This window comes from Manis javanica, chromosome 15 (genome assembly GCF_040802235.1).
Source record: "Manis javanica isolate MJ-LG chromosome 15, MJ_LKY, whole genome shotgun sequence".
Taxonomy (NCBI): domain Eukaryota; kingdom Metazoa; phylum Chordata; class Mammalia; order Pholidota; family Manidae; genus Manis; species Manis javanica.
The window spans coordinates 7,474,714-7,496,822 of NC_133170.1; the positions used below are offsets into that span (position 1 = coordinate 7,474,714).

At 41.3% G+C, this 22,109-nt stretch overlaps 1 long non-coding RNA gene across 1 annotated transcript in view; it reads left to right on the forward strand.

Annotated features, from left to right (window-relative positions):
* Positions 1-3,392: 3,392 nt before the first annotated feature.
* The window catches only part of LOC118972739 (uncharacterized), a 198,587-nt gene continuing 179,870 nt past the window's right edge, over positions 3,393-22,109 (forward strand). The window contains exons 1-4 of the long non-coding RNA XR_005061821.2: positions 3,393-3,446; positions 5,463-5,630; positions 8,999-9,081; positions 14,353-14,677. This is a non-coding gene — a long non-coding RNA (uncharacterized lncRNA). The remainder of the gene's footprint in view (positions 3,447-5,462; positions 5,631-8,998; positions 9,082-14,352; positions 14,678-22,109) is intronic.

Genomic DNA, 22,109 nt, shown 5'->3' on the forward strand with positions numbered 1-22,109 from the left:
CACACAAACTATGGATGTTTCTCCTAATTTCTGAAGCAGATCGTATTGAAATTGGCAGTGAGAACTTTGACGTGCATGTAAATGAAATCATGGCGTATCTCAGGATAGCCGGCTCTGGGGCTCTGCCCATTCTGGCTAGTTGGGGATTTGCTCATCCTTGGAAGTTTAGTGCAGGTCCCAAAGAGAAGCATCTTTGGGGGTCCTGCTTGGTGCTCTGCTGTACAGCCCTGGGCCAACGTCTCTGTGCTCAGGGTGTGTTCCCCACACTACCAGCCCCTCCAGGGCAGGGCCTGGGCTCTGTCTGTATCTCAGTCCTTAGGTTAGAGTTAATAGCTGGCAGTGCTTCACCCCGGGCTACACTCTTTTCTACTGTTTATGGGTTTTGTTTCATTTCATCCTTATACCATCCAATTTACAGATGAAGAAATGGAAACAAGAATGGTTAGGTTTTTAGATATATATATAATTCTGACGCCAGTTCCGGTGTGGGTCTCCTCCCACACCACCAAGCAGTTCTCTGACTTCAGCTGGGTGGCCTATAGTGTAACTTAATTCTGACCCTGTATACCTGCACATAGTGTGAGATCCCTTACGTTAAGGGCTCGGTCCTTAACTGTCCCCTTGCCTGTGCCATTTGCAAATTCAGATGGTCACCTGTGCTTCTGACCAAATAGCTACAGATTGGAGCTTCCCAGTGCCTCCTCTGTGGGTCTGATTTATTTGCTAGAGCAGCTCGCGGAACTCAGGAAACCCTTTTACCTACTAGATTACTGGTTTATTATAAAAGGATATGACTCACGAACAGCCAGATGGAAGGGATGTGTAGGGCAAAGTATGGGGAAGGATGTGCAGCTTCCATGCCCTCTCCAGGGGCCATTTTCCCGGAATCGCCATGTGTTCACAAGCCTGGTAGCTCTTTGAACCCCGTTCTTTTGGTTTTCTAGGGAGACGTCATTATCAGGCAGGATTGGTAAGTCAGCAGCTAGTGACTGAACTCAACCTCTGGCCCCTCTTCCTTCCTGGGATGCAGTGGGGAGTGCGCGAAGGGGGAGTTGCACCCTCCAATCACGGGGGTCGGTTCCCCTGGCAACCAGCCCCCATCCTTAGGGTACCAAGGGGCTTTCCAGAAGTCATCTTGTTGACATAACAAAAGACACCTTTATCCCTCTCTTCGCCTAGGAAATTCCAAGGGTTTCAGGAGCTCCATGCCAGGACCTGGGACCAAGACAAGCATACATGTCTTTTATGAGAAATCCCAATATCAAGGTAACTTGCCCAGTCACATACATAGTAAAGGTAAACCCAGGAGAAGAACAGGAGAACAGGAGCAGGTCTATGCAGACCCCACATAAACCAAGCCTGACATTTCACTCTACTGTCCTGCAGCAGTGAATGCTTGTTACACTCAGCCAAACGTCCTCACAGATGAACTCACAGAGACATCTGACCGTGAGGAATACGTGTACACCTGAAGGCTTACGTTCTTAAATGCTATGTCAGTACAAAGAGTTTTTAAGATAATAGGCATGGTTTCTAACAATGGTGGAAGTATTTTCTTTGCATATTAACAAAATCCTTCTAGAGGCCCTCTGCTGGCCTCCCTGGTTACAGTCTTTCATCGCGCAGGTGTGAGGGTTGTGTTTAAAGAATCAAATCATGGCTTTCTGCCCCTGCTCTCAAAAAGAACAGCACCTTTTCCCGTGCAAGGTGAAGGAATTTTTGTTGATTCGCTGGAATCAGTGGTGAGGGTTTGAACCCCAGCTTATTGTCCTTGATATAACCTGCTATCTTTCCAAAGAATCCCCCTCGCCCCAAGGTCACTTAGATTAAGACACGGCTGTCGTTCAGGTAAGGGTGTAACAAAGGACAGGTGGGATTTTCCCTACCAGGACTTGAATGTGAGGACAGGCCAGGTGGGGGGTTCTTCCATTCGCCTCAGTGCTGAGTGTCGGAGCTCACCCTCAAGCCTCCAGATTAGTGCCCTAGGGCTGTCGTGACAAAATCCCATAGCCTGGCTGGTTTAAACAGCAGGAATTTATTTTCTCACCCTTCTGGAGGTGAGACGCCCACAGACAAGCTGTCAGCAGGCTCAGTGTCCTCGGAGGCCTCCCCCTGTGGCCTGCAGACCGCCGCCTCCCCTCCGCGCCCTCAGGTGGGCTTCCCTGGGCACAGGCATCCCTGGTGTCTCGCTGTGTCCTTGTCTCTTCTTACAAGGACGCCAGCCAGCAGGCTCCCCCGATGGCCCCCTTTAACTTAACTGCCTCTTCAAAGGCCAAATTCAGTCCCATTTTGAGGTGCTGAGGATTCGGGCTCCAACATAAAAATTTGGGGGTATACACCCCAGCCCACACCACCTCCCACTTCTTGTTTGCTACAAGCCAGGTGCCTCGACATTGCCTCCGACTCCGCGAGCTTGCCCCACCCTTGCAGTACAGTCTTTTTACTGAAGTTGCCCAAACCCAGTGTTTGTTACTTGGCGCTAATGCATGTCTGGAGTGTGTAGAGAACAAACATGCCCATGGACTTCTAGACACCCCGACGTGGTGGAGCGGTTTGACACAGAACGTTTCCGGCTTTCAGCATCTTTTTTTCCTGTCCAAGGCCGGTTAAATCAAAATCTTTCAATGGCATGTGGTGAGAAAGACACCGCGGAGACTGGAGTGATGGGGTTGAGCTAACGCGACGCTGGTGGCTGGAACTACTAAGAAAATGTTATTCTTCAAAATGTGCTCGTCTGGATGAACTTTGTCATTTCTCTGTGTAAGTGATAAAAGCTGCCTTTCAAGGATAAGCCGGTGGCCGTTTGCACACTGCACGGTAGACACGCCTTCCTCTGAGCGGCCTGGGGAGAGAGTGTGAAAGGCCGTGGGCTGGAGGGCAGGCTGGGGGCACTCACTCCACGCGGCCTCGTCTTCTGGCGGAGTGACCAGGGCACGGGTGCCCTCTCCTCAGCCCCGGGGTCCCTCACGGGCTTCATTCCACTTAGCGCTCATACCAAACTGGGGGGGGGATCAAGGTCACCCCAGAGAGAGGCATGGGGGACGAGGAAAAATCTCACATGAGACCTGGGAAACAGGGACAAACCTGGGCGTGAGCAAGGGTCCTCGCCACGCAGCCGGGCACCCCGGACAGGCTTGTGGGGGAGCAGGGGTCCCTCTCACCAGCTGCCAGTGAAAGATTTTGATTTAGGCCACCTCGGACAAGAAAAAAAGATGCTTAAAGATGTGGACGTTCTATGTCAAACTGCTCCACCTTACAGGGGTTTCTAGAATCCCGTGGGAATGTTTGTACCCTACACAATTGTGGCTTTTGAGTAAGAGAAAGAACATAGCTCAGAGGATTCTTCTTCTTTTTCTTTTGGTTAGATGTCCCACTATTGGAATTTGTCTGACGTTTTTCTCCTGATGAGACTGGAGTAATGGGATTTTAGGGGGAAGATCACCCAGGTAAAGTGTTGTTTTCATCCCATCGTATCAAGAGTGTGTGCTGTCAGCAAATGGTTGATGAATGTGGATGTTGACCTTGATCACCGTCAGCCTCTGCATTGCCAAGTTCCTCTTTCTCCCCCCTTTTCTCGCAGCGCTCTTTAGAAGTGAGTCGCTATGTGCAGCCTGTATTCAAGGCTGGAGGTGAGCAAATTAAGCACAAGGCAGGGTAGGAGGACCGGGGTCACAGATGGAACATGGGTACCCATTTAACGAGACCAACCACTAGGTACCAGCAAGGAGGGACATGAGAAACCAGGCTGATAGAATTGGCCAATTCGTCTTTAATGAGGGCAGATGGCCAATTTAGCAGGAAAGCATGAATGGAGCCGGGTGTCTTCAGTAGTTTACTGGAGTTGGGGTGCTGGGAAATGATACTGAGATACAAGCAGAAGGTAGAGAAGGTCCCTGCAGCTGGAGAACTGGTGAGTCAGAAACCCGGACACACAGATCGTAGGAATGACAGTCCCAGAGAGTGTGTATACTTTACTACAAGTATAGGTCTATGAATTATGCATCAACATTTCTGTATGAATGTTAGAAACAGCTCCTACACATAAAACCTATCAGGACATGCAAAACGTTTTCATTTCCTTATAAAGAAATTAGACCACAGATCCCTGTTCAGCATTCCAGAATATTCTAAGGAAAAAAAGGTACTGCATTTCTCTTTTTCCTCTCTGTGTGAGCACCTTCCCCACTGCTTGGCTGCACAGTGAAATTAGGCATATCGGTTTCATTTTGTTTATAGCTGATTTTACAGCTCAGCTCATCATTAATACTGTTTCCATCTGAATAAACAGACCAAAAACCTTCCCATGAGTCTTCCATTCATGAATTCGCTTTAGAACCAGCCCGCGTTCATGTAATATCATTCGAAAAAGCTAAAGTTAAGGCCTCAAAGAAATCATATCTTCTGTTCAGAGCATTTCTAACTACAATGTTTTGGTTAATAAATATTGCCAGATCCATGTGACCTCACTTGTTTGGAAACTAACATGTAAACAAAGAAATAAGTGGGAAGAGAGTCAGTTTGAGCCATCTAATTGCACCTGAACAGGGATTCTCTTGACAGCCAGATTTCATTCTGCTAAGATGCTGTTCAAGCTCAAGTTCTAACCACCTCTTTGAGTTACTCATCATTGAGTGCCCCCTCCTGTAGGCATGATGCATATGTTAATAAACTTGCTTTTGTCATATTTCTTTTAATATAATTTCCTGGGCCAGCTAGTGAACCTAAGATGGGGAGTCATATACCAGGTACCAGTGAGTATGTGACTCTGCCTCAGGGAACTTGTATTTGCTGGGGGGCTGAATGGTGGTCTGCCCGAAAGATACATTCATGTGTTTTGGGAGTGTGACCTTTTTTGGAAAAAGGGTCTTTGCAGATGTACTTAATTTAAGGATTTTGATATGAGCTCATGATAGATTGTCTCAGATGGGTCCCAAATTCAATGACAAGTGTCCTTATAAGAGACACACAGAGTAGAGACGTAGAGAGAAGGCCATGTGAAGAGAGGCTGAGACTGTGCTGTGCAGCCACAAATCCGGGCCCCCAGAAGCTGGAAGAGGAGAAAGAATTCTTCCCTGGAGCCTGTAGGGGAAACATGGCCTTGTTGATATTTTGATTTTGGAATTCCAGCCTCCAGAACTATGAGAGGATAAATTCTGTTGTTTTTAGCCACCAGTTTGTGGTAATTTACTGTGGCAGCCCCGGAAAATGAATAGGAAGGATTAAGACAGGAAACAAACAAGGTACAGCTTAATAAATATTATCCACATAGGAATTGTGCTCTGCGGAAACAGTTTTTTCCTGCAAATCTCTAAAGTTCTTATAAAAAGTGCTAATATAATTTAGTATGAGGATCTACTGGAACATAGAAGTGTCCTGATGAAGTTTCTCAGGGCTATAGGGTTGAGGGCTCTGCTACACGACGTGTGAGGACACGCCCTATTGATTGATTGTTTTTCTTGCAGCCCCGGAAAATGAACCTTGGCCTGGTATTGGCCCAAAAACCTCCATATATTTTACCAAGAACTGAATGTGCCAAGCTTGCTAGTAAGAGAAAGAAAGAAAAGAGGAAGGAAGAGAAAAGAAAAGAAAGAAGGAAAAGAGAAACACTGGGTTAATGTAGTTATGAACAGGTGAGTTTTTCATATGCGGAAAGTATAAAAGGAGGTCATTTAGATTAAATCCCAAATAAGTGTCATATTTCCATGACTAAAAGAAAAGTTGTCCATCTAATTTTTATGGCATTTGCCAAACCCATTTGTTACAGATGCATGTCTTTATGTGCAGATTCATGTTCTTTAATTTTAAAACATCTTAGTATGAAAGCAAATAACATGTGGTGCTTGTAACCTGAAGACACCATACAAAGAATACATTTTTAGTCCCTTAATCCTCAATGTTTTAATCTCAGACTCTATCAAAGTTCTTTCTCCAATATGTAAACATTACACAGGAAGAAAAAATATTTGGAAGAACTGTCACAAAACTTCTTCCTCTTTTCTTTCTCCTTCCTCCCCTCCTCCCCCCTTTCCTCTGTCTCTGTCTCCTCCCTCCTTCCCCTTTTCCTCCTCTTTCTCTGCCTGATCATCAAAATCGTGCTTCAAGTCACCTTCAGACTTCAAGGCTTCACGTGAAGCGCTGTCATTACACTCCATGGCCTAGGACTTTTTTTTTTTTTAAAAAAAAGCCGGACAGAGCAATACACAAATTAAAAAATGTAGTTCAGATTTACTGAAATTTCCTTTAAATCTGCTTACTTAAATAGGATCTAGACCAAAGCCTCCCTAACTTACTGGATTCTGACCTGTTGAGATCCTACACTTATGTGCATTTGAAAAATTCTTGGATGATAAGCTCTTACTTTGGCCCCATGGATCTTGGCCTGGAATGGTTAGAGCAAAGCCCTTGAATAGTGAACCCAGGCAGGTGATGGAGGCTGCGGTGTGGAAGGGTCTGGGGTCCGCACCTTCTGTGAGTGGAAACCCCTCATGTCAGATTTGACCTGGAAGCTGCTGGCTTTTGTGAGCTGAGACAAAGTAGGCCCTTATGACTTCTGTATCTGAATATATGGTAGATGGAAACATTTCTGCCAACTAGAGCATTTTCATATTGCCCAAATTTCCAAAACCATCTATCATTTTCCTAGTTTCCTATCCTATAGGCTGGATCTGAAGAGCATCTTTATATTCAGTATGTGTATAAATTCAGCATATTTATATTCAATATATATACTACATATTCAGTACATATCACATAGAAATATAGCTATATATTTTTTCCTGCATTATTCTCTTTATTCACAAAGAAACCTGGAGAGCAGGGTCATTCTTTTTACTCCCAAGAAACTGTCTGGGTTCAAATTTATCTCTTAATATGAGATAACTTCTCTCACCTCATTGATTTCCTATCAGTTCTAAAAATTATGCAACATCTCTAGATATGAGATGCAGTATTGTCTAGTTATGAATAAGAGTTCAGGCTTTTGTGTGAGAAAGACAAATTTTGTTGAGTCTTTAGATTGTGCTAATACGTTACTCAATAACCACATGTAACTACAGAGCACCTGAACTGTGGTTCTGAATTTAGACATTCTATAAGATAAAATACAACACTGCGTTTTAAAGACATGGTATGAAGAAAATAATATAAAATATATAAAATATCTCAACAGTTATTTAAAAATATTGATTGCATCTCGAAATGATATTTCAGATTCATTAGGTGAAGTAAAATGTTGAAGTTAATTTCACTTGTTTTTCTCTTTTTAATGTAACTACTAGAAAGTTTAATGATAAATGGGTAATTATGAGTGTGGCTCACATTTTATCTCTATTGGGCAGCACTGTTCTAGATCTTAATTTCCTCATTGATAAAGTGGGGTTAATAATAATAGTAATTACCCTGTATGGTGGTTGTGCTAATGACAACATCTGGAGCACAAATAATGCTCAATAAATGATGATAACAATATAGCATATAATATGGTGTTAGGGTTCTCCAGAGGAACAGAGCTGAGAAGATGGGGATAGATAGGTAGATTGATAGGTAGATGGAGATGGCTGTGTGGAGAGTATTGCTACAGGGTACAACGTGAAGGAAACTTGAGAACATGCTAGTGGAAGAGGCCAGTTACAAGAAACCGGATCTAGTATGATCCCATTTGTAGGAAATGTGCAGAATAGGCAAATCTATGGAGACAGAAAGTGGATTAGTGGTTTCTTAGGGCTGGAGATGTTTGAGATAAACGGGGAATGACTAATAATGGGTGTGGGATTTCTTTTTGGGGTGACAAAAATGTTCTATAATTAGTGGTGATAGTTGCACAATTCTGTGAATATACTAAAAATCATTGATGTGTATACTTTAAATGGGTGAATTGTATGGAATGTGAACTATATCTCAATATAATTATTTTTTTAAAGTAACTTCACTGTCTATTATCCATTAGGATGGCTACTACCAAAACCCCCCATAAAGTAACAAGTGTAGGCTAGGATGTGAGGACATTGGAGCCTCGTGCACTATTGACAGGGATGTAAAATGCTGTATTCACTATGGAAAATTGTATGGTGGGTCCTAAAAACATTAAAAATAGAATTATCATGTGATCCAGCAATTCCATTTCTGGGTATCTACACAAAGGAGGAAATAACCCAAGTGTCTGCCTATTGATGTATATATATATATATACACATCTTATTCAGTCTGAAAAAAGAAAAGAATCTGACAGATGCTACAAAATGGATGAATTTAGAGGATATTATGGTGTGTGAAATAAGTCCATCATAGAAAAGACAAATACTGTGTAATTTCGCTTATATGAGGTACAGTTTTAGTTTGGCAAGACGAGGGGAGTTCTGTGGACAGATGGTGGTGATGTAGCGAAACAATGTCATTGCACTTAATGCCGTAGAACTGTAGTATATCTTGTAACTTAAAGATTGTTAAAATGGGAAATTTATGTCATGCATATTTTACCACAATTGAAATTCAGAAAAGCTTCTAGTTAGAGTTTACTCTTGCCGAGTTTACAATCAGCTGAAGACCAATGTCAGAGAACCGGGGGTGGATATTGATTCATCTGTGGCTTGGGCTCCTTGGAATTATAACCTGTAAAGCCAGGCTACAGTTAGCTGTTAAGTGTTCATTAAAAATTTTAGCCGACTGGACCTCACCTTTAGTCTATGGCAGATTCGTCCTCTTCCCTTCATTGTACCGGCACGGACGGGAACAGCCCTGGGCTTTTCTTCCTTATGAAGGAGTTTAGGCCACTTGGGCATCTTCAGTGTTCCAGTTGGTCTGGAAAAACTATGATCTTGTGGCTTTCCTGATCTGTTTTCTCTTCTCTTTGTTAGGGCATGATTGACAGGCTCTTGTGACTTTCTCGATCCCAACCAGCAGCTAAATTCAATACTTGATTTGAAAGTTTTTTCTTTTTCTCTTGCCGTTCTTATAAATTAATTCTTCTGTTATGATGAGAGAGACTTGTTTTTGTCCTAAGGTGACCATGTCAAGAGTGCATGACAAACAGACTGAGGACCAGGCATCATCAGATAGCTCTACAGTCCTAATGATCTCAACCACGTAAGTTCTACGCTGATTTATTTCCCAGTGTTTAGCGGAATGGTTCTTTGACAAGGCCATGTTGCTTTTCCTGCTTCTCTAGTATATCAGTTCAGTGAGTGTGTCGGACAAAGCATCAAGGCTGTGCCTGATTCCTGGGCTCACTACGATTCCTGTGGTCTAGACCCCTTAAAATCTGCATCTCATCGATGGATCAACCTTGCCCAGTCCTCACATATTCTCTAGCCCATTACTTCAAATCACAAAACAATTGACCTTTAGAGGTGAATGAAATCTTAGAAATCATGTAACCTAGGGACACTAGACTTAGATCTTTGAAAAACACTGGGAGCACCATCAGAGGATTGTCAAGTAGGAGCAGTAATAATTGGCAATTATTAATATCTTTAACTTTGCCAAATAGGGATTTTAATAAATAAAACTACCATCTGCCTTTATTATTTCATAATGAAAGGATATCTAAAGCAATAAAGTGGAATAGACATAATCTTAGAATTTAAAAGCTGCAGAGATTTAGCTTCATGAAAAACATATTACCTGTCTTCCTTTAATTTCCATGTGGCCACAGATCGGTAAAAACTGTCATGGACCATCAGTCCGCAATAGTTCTTCAACCAACATGTGGAAGTCACGGAAACAGACCCACTCTTTCATTGTATAGATCAGAAAGTAGTAATGTGGTAAATGTCAATGACTTTCCAAGGTTACCTACCAGCTAGTTCAGTGTTCTTTCGATTGTGTTTGCTAAATTAAGTTTCTGGTAAGCATGAAATGCCTTCCTGTTGATGATAAATAGACAAGTAGATTCAGTTTCAATTTAGCATCTCTCTTCTCCAGTGATTCTGAAGCTTAGGAGATTCATGTGCACAGATAGCATCAGAATGAGACCCACATATTGTATGAAACAGTCTTCATATTGTAGCTCAAGAAATAATATGCAACTTCATTTTTATTGAGATTCTTGGTGAAAAATTTCCATTTTGTATTGATAGATATGGTCTGAATTTTTTACTCACAATAGAAAATAACAGAAGGTCACTCTTTTTCAAATTCCTCATGTCTCCAGTATCTATTTTCAGGGACCATACAGTATAAAGTTCTTAAATTTATAGCCATTTTTAGTTTTTCTTCTTTCCCCAGCTATATATTCAAGTTCTCCATCTTTAGTCTCAATTATTCTAATAAGTTCTATATCCCATATATTATTTCTGCCTTTGCTGAATTATGTCTACATTTCCCCCATTCCAACCCATTCAAGTTGTTTATTTCTGTCTTTGCTGAATTATGTCTACATTTACCCCAGTCCAAGCCATTCAAGTTGTTTATTAGCTTGGGATTTGCTCTTTAGTACTTAAATGAAAAATTATCTAGTTTTGCAAGTGAATGAATGATTAGACTCTATTTCTTATTTTGACACCTCTCATGAACTATTTCAACTTATTCAATTTTATGAAATCTTAGTCAAATGAAATATGACTGAAATATGAAGAAAAAGAGCCATGAAATTTTATCTTCTTTTGGATAAAAATAAGAGGGCAACAAATTTGTAGTCATAAACAGGCCTGACTGTTCAAAAAGGACTCCCATAAAACTGGCACTTGTCATTAGCATAAAAGATTATTCCCATATTTTGATGACGAAATTCTGACCCTAAAACTATACAGCGCTAAGCAGTAGCCAATACTAAATAACCATTCCCATTCTTTCCTCCTTATTTCAAAGTGTAATTGAGAAGAAGGTAGTATTTGGGTACTTTTGAAGTTAGGGTAGGGGGAGAACAGAGTGCACATATAGAATACCTAGAATTATTGACCTATTTTTATTCTTATTGAATAGTATTGATTGAGCAATAAGCTGCTTCTCAAATTGTGCTGAAGCCTTATAAAGAACATATTGAGCTGACCCCTTCTTAGTCAATTGAAAGCAAAATATTGAAGTATCTCAAGAAAGCTATTAAGTACTTGGTTCTTAGGAGATCCACAATTTTGAAATCCATTTCTAATTAGAATGTAAGATTTTAATTTTTATTGCTAGCCCCAAGTCATCAAATCAGTGATTTCTTTATAATACATTGGTTTGCGATGACTATGGGAAAATAGTTATTCTTATATGTATCATTTCTAAAATGAGATAATTTCAGAGATTGTTCAGTCAAATGCCCTGATTCTGAAAAAATGAGAAAACCTGGCTCGGAGAAGCTTTATGTCTTGCTCCAGGACACAGGGCTGGTTGTTGGCAGAACAAAGACTATTCTTTCATTCAGGGTCACTTCCAAATCCAAAAGAAAGTGTGGCCTGAGAATACTGACATTTCATTAAGACAACCGCACAGATGAGACTGAGCGGTTCAAACATTCACAGCTAAGTGGCATTATGTAATCTCACAAGTCTGATTGCCCTTTATAATTTTTAAACCACTTTTTTCACAAGGACAGATTTCTTGAGATTGTTCCTATTTTGATTTTACTTATTTTAATGATTAAAACATTAAAATTTTTTTCATTTAAGATAAAAACTGTATAAAGGTGTATACCATGATTTGAAGTACATATATGTAATGAAATGATCACTACAGACAAGCTAATTAACAAATCTGCTCACATAGCATTTTTTGAGTGTATTCCACCTGAAATCTGCTCTTAGCATGTATTCTATTTTTAAATTAAATAAAGAGGGAAAGGAAGAAGGAAGATGGGAAGAAGTTAATTATAATCATGCTACTTAACATAATAATTTATGCAAATCAGATAATTCTAGAAAATTACTACCATTATGTTTAATAAAACATAGATATTGTGGTAAACAATTGCTGCTAAAATCCTCAACATACTCGAGTCGGTATTTCACATTTGGCCATGAAGCTCCCTCCTGGAGGTGAGCCACTGCACACCGGAGGGGGTGCGTGCAAACCTGAGCCCACCCTGGCCTCTCTGCCGCTGTTTAAAGCCGAGGTAATAAGCGCCTTGGCCCCACACGTGATTGTTATACGCACCCAGGAGTGTCTCTGGGGAGCTGCACATGCTGGGGACAGAAGGTGGATCTTGCAAACAGGAAAGCATGAGCAATAATTACCTCGGCATGTAAAGGACTCTCTCTGCCACCACAAAACCGACCGTGAAGAAGAGATTGCTGGCTGGGACGAACGGGAAGACCAAGAAGGACAGGCCCACCAACACCTCCTTGTGCTCCAGTCTCTGAAACACACCACAGTGAGGGACACATGAGCTCTGGTTGAATCCCACTTCCGTCAGCATTTAACCACCTCTTTCATTTCAAGTTCTCACTGAGGAATAAATAAATTAGACCAAAGTAGACATTTTGAACTATGTGCTGAACTCATCAGAAAAGCCTACGGGGTAAAACCTCCTACCCCTCAAAATAGTCACACATCCCCCCCCACGCCCCCCCACACTCATTCACCACCCAGAAGCCCCTGATGCTCCTGCAGTACGACCAGTGACCCTTGCTCCTTGTACCCAGCCAGCCCTATAGCAACTCCGTCCCTTGGTTCTGACCCCTTTCAGAATCCCTGTGTGTCCAGGCACCTCCTTTCCAGGGAGCAAAGCAGCTGGATGGACTCAAGGTCTCTAGGGCATCAAGGAGAATTATTGTCCTCAGAAACAGAACCAATTTAAACAACGGCAACAATAAAAAACAAAGCCCGCCAGAAGCAAAGCTTAGTGTGAAGGAAATTAAATGCTAAAGGTAAAAATTTGGTGCCAATGCTAGTGATCCTTTGAGCTGAACAGTTTCTCAGCACCTCTCAAATTAAGCCAGTGTTTGTCCCATGACATTTTTTAAAATAAAAAATCATTTAGTGATTCATTTCTGACAAAAGTACCTATCTCTGATGTTGTATATATTAATTTGTGAAGATTTTCTGTCATTTATAAATAACAGAAAAAAATTTTCTTTGTTACTAATAATACATTGTAATGGAACCTATAAAAAATAGTTCGCATTTCTGTATGTGTGTGTATATGATGCTTTCGGAAGGAGGCCTACTTAAAATAGGCTTGCATGTATTGTATGCTTTTGCTTTTTCTTTTAAAATATGTTTCACAAAAAAGTCATGTAGAACTTTACATATTACAGTTTCAAATATTCCTTATGAACATTTGAAATAGACTATTACTATTAACAACTACAGAAAAATGAATCTCAAAAATATAATTAGACTTCCTGATACAAAGTATAAATACTTTAGGTATGCAATAAAAAAATTTAAATATATTGGGCCATTTGTCACCTGGGTTTTACTTGAAACCTATGTCTTGCTGACCACCAGGTACCGCAGCCATAAGATGAGTGAGGTTTAGGCCCAGAGCGCAGCGGGAATGGATGCCGGAGGCCACTCCTGCTGTGAAGGGTGGTGGTCTCTGGATTATGTTACCCTGTGATCCGAGACCACTGGAGGCCCCTGAGGAGAAGGTGGAGATTCCACAGTGTGGGCTTTGATGTGGAGGCCACCATCCCCTTTTTCAAGTGGGGTGAATTGATCTGAACAGGTAGAAAGCAAGTCTGTGTTTCTTTCATTTTAAAAATATCCCGCTTAAGACCTGGGTTAACTAATTTCCATGAAGTTAACCTTTAAAACAATAATATTCACAAGTGATTCTTTGACCTAAACTTTAATTGCCCATACTACGATTTTTCTTGCCTTCTCTCCCATAAGCTCAGATAGAGTTAATGTATTTAAGAGGACATTTCTTTAAAATGAAAGTGAATATAGGAAAGCAGGAAATTGGGCACTTTGGAAAATATTTTTCACCAGAACATGGCTGAATTTCCTAGGATGAGAAAGACTGGGAGGACAGCCCAATTTTGGATCTTTGGGGTCACAAAAATGGGAAAATTTACTAGAGCATGTACAACTTATTTCAGCCTAATAGGATTTGAAGAAACTCAGAAAGACTGAGGGACCAGAAGGACTTTGGGACATTTTCCAAAGAAAGTGGTTACTTTCCAGAGACTAATTTTTAGGAAAAGTGTCCAATGGAAACTTACTCCTTAATTAAATGAGGAAAGGGAATAGAGATTAGATTTAAGTACCTAATAATGCAGCATAATGCAGCTACTAACAGCATACATTATTCTAACCATGATCAACGGTGGGACTTCAGGAAAGTTACTTTTTTTGGGCTTTAATTGGACGATCAGTTAAAGGTGTTGATACTGACCTAGCCTATCTCATAACAAACGTGTGAAAACAGGTGAGATATGAATCTATTCCCTGTAGTAGCTATTGCTGGGCTTGATTTTCCTTTTCTAGCTCGGGAGGATGCAGAAGTCTCAGCTGCTGAGCAGTAAAAGCGTTCAACACCCCGGGAGGGCTTCCATTTCCAAGGTGACCGAGCGAAAACCCAGGCCCGCGCAGCCGCCACGCGCGCAGCCGCGCACCTGTCCGCAGCCGACGCACCGGCAGCCGCAGGTTTCCCAGCGCTGTCAATCACTGCAGGTGAATTGCCCTGCGCGGGCGCGGTGTAACCTTCCTCTTCCTTGTTCGAGCTCAGCTTCCGAGCACCAGGCCCGGCGGAGAAACCTCGGGACCCACGGCACAGGCGGGCGCAGACACACAGACCGGGTCGCAACGTGAGGTAGGAACATCTTGCGGCAGCCTTAGGGTGGGAAGAGCTAGAGGCAGATTCTGAGAAGCGCAGGCACCGCCGCTGTATCTCGTGATGATTGTCTGCTCGGCTGTGTCCCTGGCGGAGGCTCAAACTGCCCCAACACCAAGCTGCCGGAAGCGTTCGGGCAGACTTCCCATTTCGTGAGCAAGGCCCTGTCTGTACGGCAAACGCGGTCTTGACCAGATGACCCGTTTAGTTTGTTCTTTACTCTGAAAGCAACAGCACAAAGCTGAATGGGGAGTGCAAATGGTTGTTTCAGGACCTCAACAGCATGGCTGCCATGTGCACTTGGCGCAAACTGGTGATTCATTTCCTTACTTTCATAAACTGTAAAATTCACTGATAAAATTTAAATGAAGAAGCTAAATAGCTGGGAGACAAATGTAGACGCGTGCAGTCTGTTCTTCTCCCAGCCAATTCATCACTTGCTTTTCCAAGACCAGTGATAGACAGGTGAAGGTAGATTAAAGTTAGTGTATTTATAAAATTATGAGACACCATATCTCATTCTTCTAATATTATTGATTGGCAGCCAGAAGACAGTGCCTTTGCTCTGTAATTGGAGATCAATACAGAAAAGAAGCCAAATGTAGTCTATAGAGTTTCACTTAGTTGGTGAAGTTCCAACTTTAGATTATTTTAGAGCTGCATTTCTTGAATGTAGTCAAATGGTCATCAGCTGTATCAAACAAATATGGTGAGAAATTTCTGATTTGCTTTATGACATAGCAAAGTAACAATAAATCCAGGAAGCTTCTATTTCAGCAGCTACAAAGATTTACTTGCATAACAGCTTCTGAAGGAGCTCCTATTAATAGTAGATTTGATTCTTGCTATCTGTCTTGTCTTCATGCAAGGCAAAATATATTCTATAATCAAAATATGTTGGACCTCTTTCGACAGGACCGAGTTTCTTATGAGACAAATGGTGATAAAACTGTGATAGGTTATTTTGCTTAAGAGTGTTTAAAAAGCTACTTTCACAGATAACTCAAGTGAAAGAAGAGTTTACTTCCTCCATAATTAAATGTACATGCCAACAGCTTACCTCCATCATTTAAAAGGGCAACTGTAATTGACTCATGAAATGTAGCAACGGATAGAAAAGAAGCTCTGTGTTTAAAAATGGCTGTATTTCTATGTGCTCAGTAGACCTTCACTTACACATGCACCACGACCCGGGAGGTGCATCTGTGAAAGGACTGCATTCCGTCAAGTGGCATCTGCCTAAATCTTTAAGGTGTATCCAAGAGAGAGGAAACTTTATACGATCCACATGAGGCTTGAAAATGTGGAAGGAACAACCCAACGATCACTAACTGGGAGTTATTTTTTTCTAGGAAATTCCTTCAAGATGGTAGCAACAAGTATGTTTGCTAAAAGCAAAGAGTAAAACTGGCCCAGCAACGTTCGGCATTAAGTTATTACCAAAAGAAGACCTTGTCAGATAAGGGCCTCTGTCTGGCTTTATATAGTATCTATACAGAGATGAATAGAGTCCACTGGCAAGAGTTACTAATGTCAAAGGGATTGTGAGAGATTTGAATGACTAGAATTTTCTAGTGATTCCAGGAAGGCTGACATTAAAAATGTTCCTCTCATGGGGTCACTTTTTAATAACAGGTACCTGATGTTGGCAATTAACCTAAGCCAATTTGGCTGCTTGAAGATTACCAGGTGTTTGGGAAACACTGGTGGTCCTTGGTGTTCAGAGCTCGATGGGATGTAACACTGATGGCAGTTCTTGGATGAAATGCAGCTACAAGTGCAAACATTTGTTAGCGAGCAGGTACAAAAAGAGTTTTCTACCATCTGCTCTTGTAAGCTCGGGGAAGTCCCCACTCAGGCCTGGGGCTCTTTTACACAACCTTGCTTGGAAAACTCTAAAGACAAGTAAAAATAAACTGAGGCAGAGCAGTCCACTGTCTGCTGGGCAGGTTGGGCTCAGAGATGTTGTGAAGCTTGGGGACACAGGACCAGACAGAACCCAGGTTCTAGCTCTGTAAGGCTTTTGGGCATGCCAGTCCAAGTCCTTTTCCATTTAGGGGTAAGGACGCCTGTACGATCTTCCTAGCTAACCACCTGTCTTGGCATCACTTATTTCACTAGTTTAAAATTACCCTTCACCCTTGAATAACGCAGGTTTGAACTTGGTGGGTCCACTTAGAGGTGGATTTTTTTCAGTAAATACATTGGGCATTTTTTGGAGATGTGTGACAATTTGAAAAGACATTTTCTTTTCTCTAGTTTACTATATTGTAGGAATACAGTATATAATACAACATACAAAATATGTGTTAATTGTTTCTGTTGTGGGTCAGGCTTCAGTCAACAGTAGATTATTAGTAGTTAACTTTTTGGGGAGTCAACCTTATACATAGAATTTCGACTGCATGGGGGGTTGGCTATTTAAGGGTCAGCTGTACTTCCCAACAGCCCTCATACTGAAGAACAATCCTCTGGTATAGATTTTGACAACAGTATTGGCAGAACATGAACTCAAGAGCATGAGCTACTGAGTAGAGTATTTTAAGTGCTAACTACCCGCCTCTAACATTAAAGTTCACATGCAGGCAACTCAGTGTTGACGCCAGTGCAGTGGGAATTGTCACACACAAAAGTCAATTGTCACACAGACAATATAAGGCCCCCTTCTTGCTTTAGTCCTTTCCTATTTACTTTTTTTCTTTTTAAAAATCAACAAGCAATCAATGAGGTGAACAGATGATTTTCCTCCCAAGACACCTTACTGTTGACTAGTTAGAAACTCTAACTTTAAGATGAAAAGTTCCAAGGGAGTCCTTTTTTAGGTGGTGCTGGTAAAGGATAACTCTGTGAAGATCTGTTTGGCTGTTTATTCTTGAAAGAAGGCATAAGTTAGACAAAGTTTAAATAGTACACTGACTGGGACATCAGAAGTCTGTACTATTTATCTACCCACCTTCATATGCCTAAACCACCACTTCTCAAATGATCTGAAACGTGTCTGATGACAGAATCCATATTCTGAGTAAACTCTCTTAGTATCCTGTGTCATGCTAGAACACACTCTAAGAAATGTTATAAACTACCCCAGACAGAATGAGGTTAAGAAAGAAAAGTTTCCACATAAGAAGAGGTTTCCACATAAAACGCCCTCTCGAGAGACCATTTCAATATCTGGCAAAGCATTTTTGTATCAGAAATACATCTTTCTTGCAATTTTAAACCCATGGCCTGCTGTCCTGTTCTCAGTGGAGATGAGAACAGTGGGTCACTGTTTTCATCGTATGAATTCATTATTCATTTAGGGAACCTTATTACAACGTCCATCTGCTGCTTGAGCCACAAGAGCACTGAGTCCAGTTCATTAATATGTCTCTGGTTTTAATCTTCAGCAGGGAATCATCAGCTGTAGCTCTCCTAGGGACGCTATGAGCTCAGAGACTATGGTAGAGTCACTTGGGGGTTAGGTTCTAAAACCACATAAAAAGCAAAAATCACAGAGCCAAGATTACTCTCAAAAATCCTTTAGGAGGCTCCGTGTTAGAGAATGAAGCCAAACCAGAGAAATCATTCTTTAGAACTGGGACAAATGCCCATTTCTTTGATTGAGTATTGGGTAAATTAACACTCATATAAGGATGTCATATTGTATGAAAATTATAAATCTTTAAACACTAGAATCCCATTCATCACTGCGTGATGCTCACACCATGAGAGCTCACAGGAGCTGAGATTGCCTCAGAAAAGGACACATTTATCTCATCTTCTGCTCTCTCCCGGGACTACACTTATTGAAGGCAATGTCTTCTCTTTTTTGGTTTCTGTTTCTTTAAAAAAAATTTTTTTACTGACTTAGTGTAATTGATTTGTGTAAATATACTAAGGCAATATAATTTTTAGTCTGATTTAAAAGGTAAATGTAGAAATGTACATATGTATAAGAATGTATACATACAAATACATATTTATATAAATACACAGAAATACACATGTAAATATGTACATATTTATCCTTTAAATTGGACTAAAATATATAAATTGCAAAGCAAACTAAATTTGTTCAGTTTTGTTTTGTTTCATATCTGTAAACCTTGTTTCATTTCAGTAAATGTTCAGCAGATACCCATACTATGCAAGGAGCACAGGGGCACTTGGGCAAAAACATGAATACAGCAGTATCTGCCCCCAAAGACTTCAAAACTGATCTAGAATATGAACAAAGAAAACTACAATCCAAGTAAGATGATGTTAAGTATCAAAATTGGGCAAACCTTCTTAATTACCTTGGGTGAGTCCTCTTACAAGCCCTCCTCACCAGTCTCTGCAGTGGCTCTTAGTAATGCAGGGCCACACATCATCCATCATTCAACAGATTTGGGGGCAGTGCCTCAATGGCCAGACACTGTTCTGGGTTCTCTAGGATACATCAGTGAGCCACATGCAGAAAAACCCCTTACCTCCATGGGGCTAACCTTCTAATTGGGGTGGAGACTGGGGTTTTGAGAGGCATGACAAATTAGTCAATTATGTAGTAAGTTAAAAAGGTGATACATGTCACAGGAAGAAAACAAGATAGAGCGCTGACAAGGAGCCCCTGGAATGCAGGGCTTCAGGGCGGGTGGGGGTTGGTTGTAGTTTTACACAGAGCGCCCAGGGAAGGGGGTCATTCAGTAAAGACTTGAAAGAGGAGCTCTGGGGCAGAGTGTTCCTGGCGGAGGGACCAGACAAAGGCCTGGGGGTGGGGGAAGGTGCCTGTTGACCCCAAGGAGCGGTGAGGATAGAGTAGCTGGTGCTGAGCGGGTGGGGGTGACGTCAGGGAGGTGGGGGGAGAGGTAGTAGAGAGGGGACTTGGGGTCCAACCATGTGGGATCTTGTTCGTCTCTGAAACGCCTGGGGGAGCCACTGCTGCTCTCTGGGGCTGCTGGCCTGGGGTTGGGGGGTGGGGGTGGAATTCAGGAGGGGAGGCCTCCGAGGGCAAGAGCAGCCTGTCTTGTGAAACTGCCCAGATTTCTGGAGGTAGTGATCGATGTAAGTCTATTAAATAAATGAATCTGTAAACCACTTCTGAAGAGGCAGCGAGTTCTCACTTCACGAATGCTCCGCCTCTGTTAAGTCTATGGCTGTTGAAGGCAAATTGTGCCAAGTGTGGAATTCAATCTGCTTTTCTTTATTTTAAAATTGTTGGTTAATACATACGTGGACAGGAATTCAGATTGCAGAGGGGCAACAGAAAATGACAAAAAGCTCATTTACAAAACACTTTCCACAGCTTGTTTAACCACCCGGCGAGTCTCTTTCACTAGGGTGTCTAATTTGGCTGAATTGAGTATCAGTGTAAATGTATTATGTCCTGTATCAACCCAGGAGATCCCGTAGTGCCTCGGCTCAGAGAAGGGCAACCTCTTGATGCTCAGTTCTCCATATGACCTTCAACTACGCACATGCCATTCATACCAGAGTGTATAAAAAAGAAGAAAAATGGCAGTTCAGCTTCCTAGTGTTTGGTGGATAGAAAAGACATTGGAAATTATCCAACACCGTTAATCCTCTCTCACTTTATAGGTGAGAAAAATGGAGATGAAGAAATGTGTAATAATTAGGCCAAATTCATGCCAGAAGCCAGGCTTGGGGTAGAACTGAGTAGAACCCAGGTTTCCTGACCACAAGGCCACTCTTTTTTCCTCCACTCTCTGGTGTCTCTCTTTGCCTCTGGTACAACTTGTAAATACATATTCTCTGCGTCACTAGCCTTCAAAAGGACAAAACAAATCAGGGGTTTGACAATGCTCAGATCTTTCAGAAACACAACTGAGGAACCTTAGTGCATGCTTTTTTTTTTTTCTGATTAAAATATTTCTTGAGCATATGTTAAATGTCAAGCAGTGTTCTAAGCTGTGGAACTGCAGATAATAAAGTTCCTGCCCTTGTTTGGCTTACTTTCTTATAGGAGGAAACAGTGACAAACCAAGAAACCACCAAGAACATGTCTAGTAGTGATAAGTGGTATGAAGAAAAATAAGTCAGGTTAAGGGGATACAGAGCAATGAGGTAGGGTGCTTTTGTATATAATGGGGTGCTTGGGGAAGACTTCTCTAGTAAGAAGACTCCAAAATGTGGTCAAGGGTCTGAATGAAGTGAAGGACTGAGTCATGTGCATACCTGGGGGAAGGGCATTCCAGGCAGTGGTAACAGCATGTGCAAAGGCCCTGAGGCAGGGGTGTGATTGGCATGTTGGGAGACTATCAAGAAAGCCAGGGTGTCTGGGTTGGAGTGAGCAAGAAAAAGTGGAAGGAGCAGAAGACTGAGGAATTAGTGAAGGGCCAGATATTTAGGACCTTGTGTGCCAATGTAAGGCATGTGGCCTTTACTCTGATGGGAGAGACTTTTGAAGAGGCAGGGGAGGTTCGTGCTGTGGTTTGTGTTTTTAAAGGACTGCTCTGAATGTTATTTGGATGCTCTAATTTTTATAGTGCATGCTTTAATTTCAAGGCTTTCTATTCTTTCAGTCATGAACCATGATCACACCTGTATCTTCTGTTTAAGGACTCAGCTCTCTGAAGTGGCTCATCTTCTGGAGCTGTAAATGACATGATTTATTGAGGTTTCATGGGTAGAAACAACCTTCATTGGGGAAAAATACATTAGTATCTCAATGACTTTACTGAAAATCAAAATTACCATGATCAAGTTGAATAAACAACTTTTTCCACCAAAAATATCCATCATAATTTTAGTAGTTTATAATTCCTTTCCTAGTCAGCTATGGGGAAGCATTACATACGAAAATCAAATACAAAGTACAAAAGATAAAAATCTATGATAAAGATGTAATTGTCAGATATATAACAGTCTACCAACCAATAACTGAAATATATTGGTTATTCATTAGGTTCAAAGTGTATATGCAGCCTTTTATGTAAGACCAAGCATTAATTCTTCCTTCCATCCAATTAAGACTAGTGTTTTTTGTGTGTGCATGTGATCTATTAATTGCCTTCATTCCTTAAAAATCCATACCTATGTTGACTTTAAATACTTCAATACACATGAAGGTTAAATCTTTAAGAAGACATGGCAGTACTCTCTGCTTAGGGTGATTTTGGAAACAATTTCTAACATATATAAATAATGACCATGATTTGCATAAATGTGAAAAATATTAAAAATTTGTAAAGTTTACATACAGGAAATATACCTTCCTATCTGGTTATAAAGTTAATATATCTGAAGTTTAGTAAATTATGCTTAGGTTCATTTTTTGTTTTTTTAAATTATTTTTTATTTTGGTATCATTAATCTATAATTACATGAGCAACATATGGTTACTAGACTCCCCCATCACCAAGTCCCCCACCACATACCCCATTACAGTCACTGTCCATCAGCGTAGTAAGATGCTATAGAATCACTACTT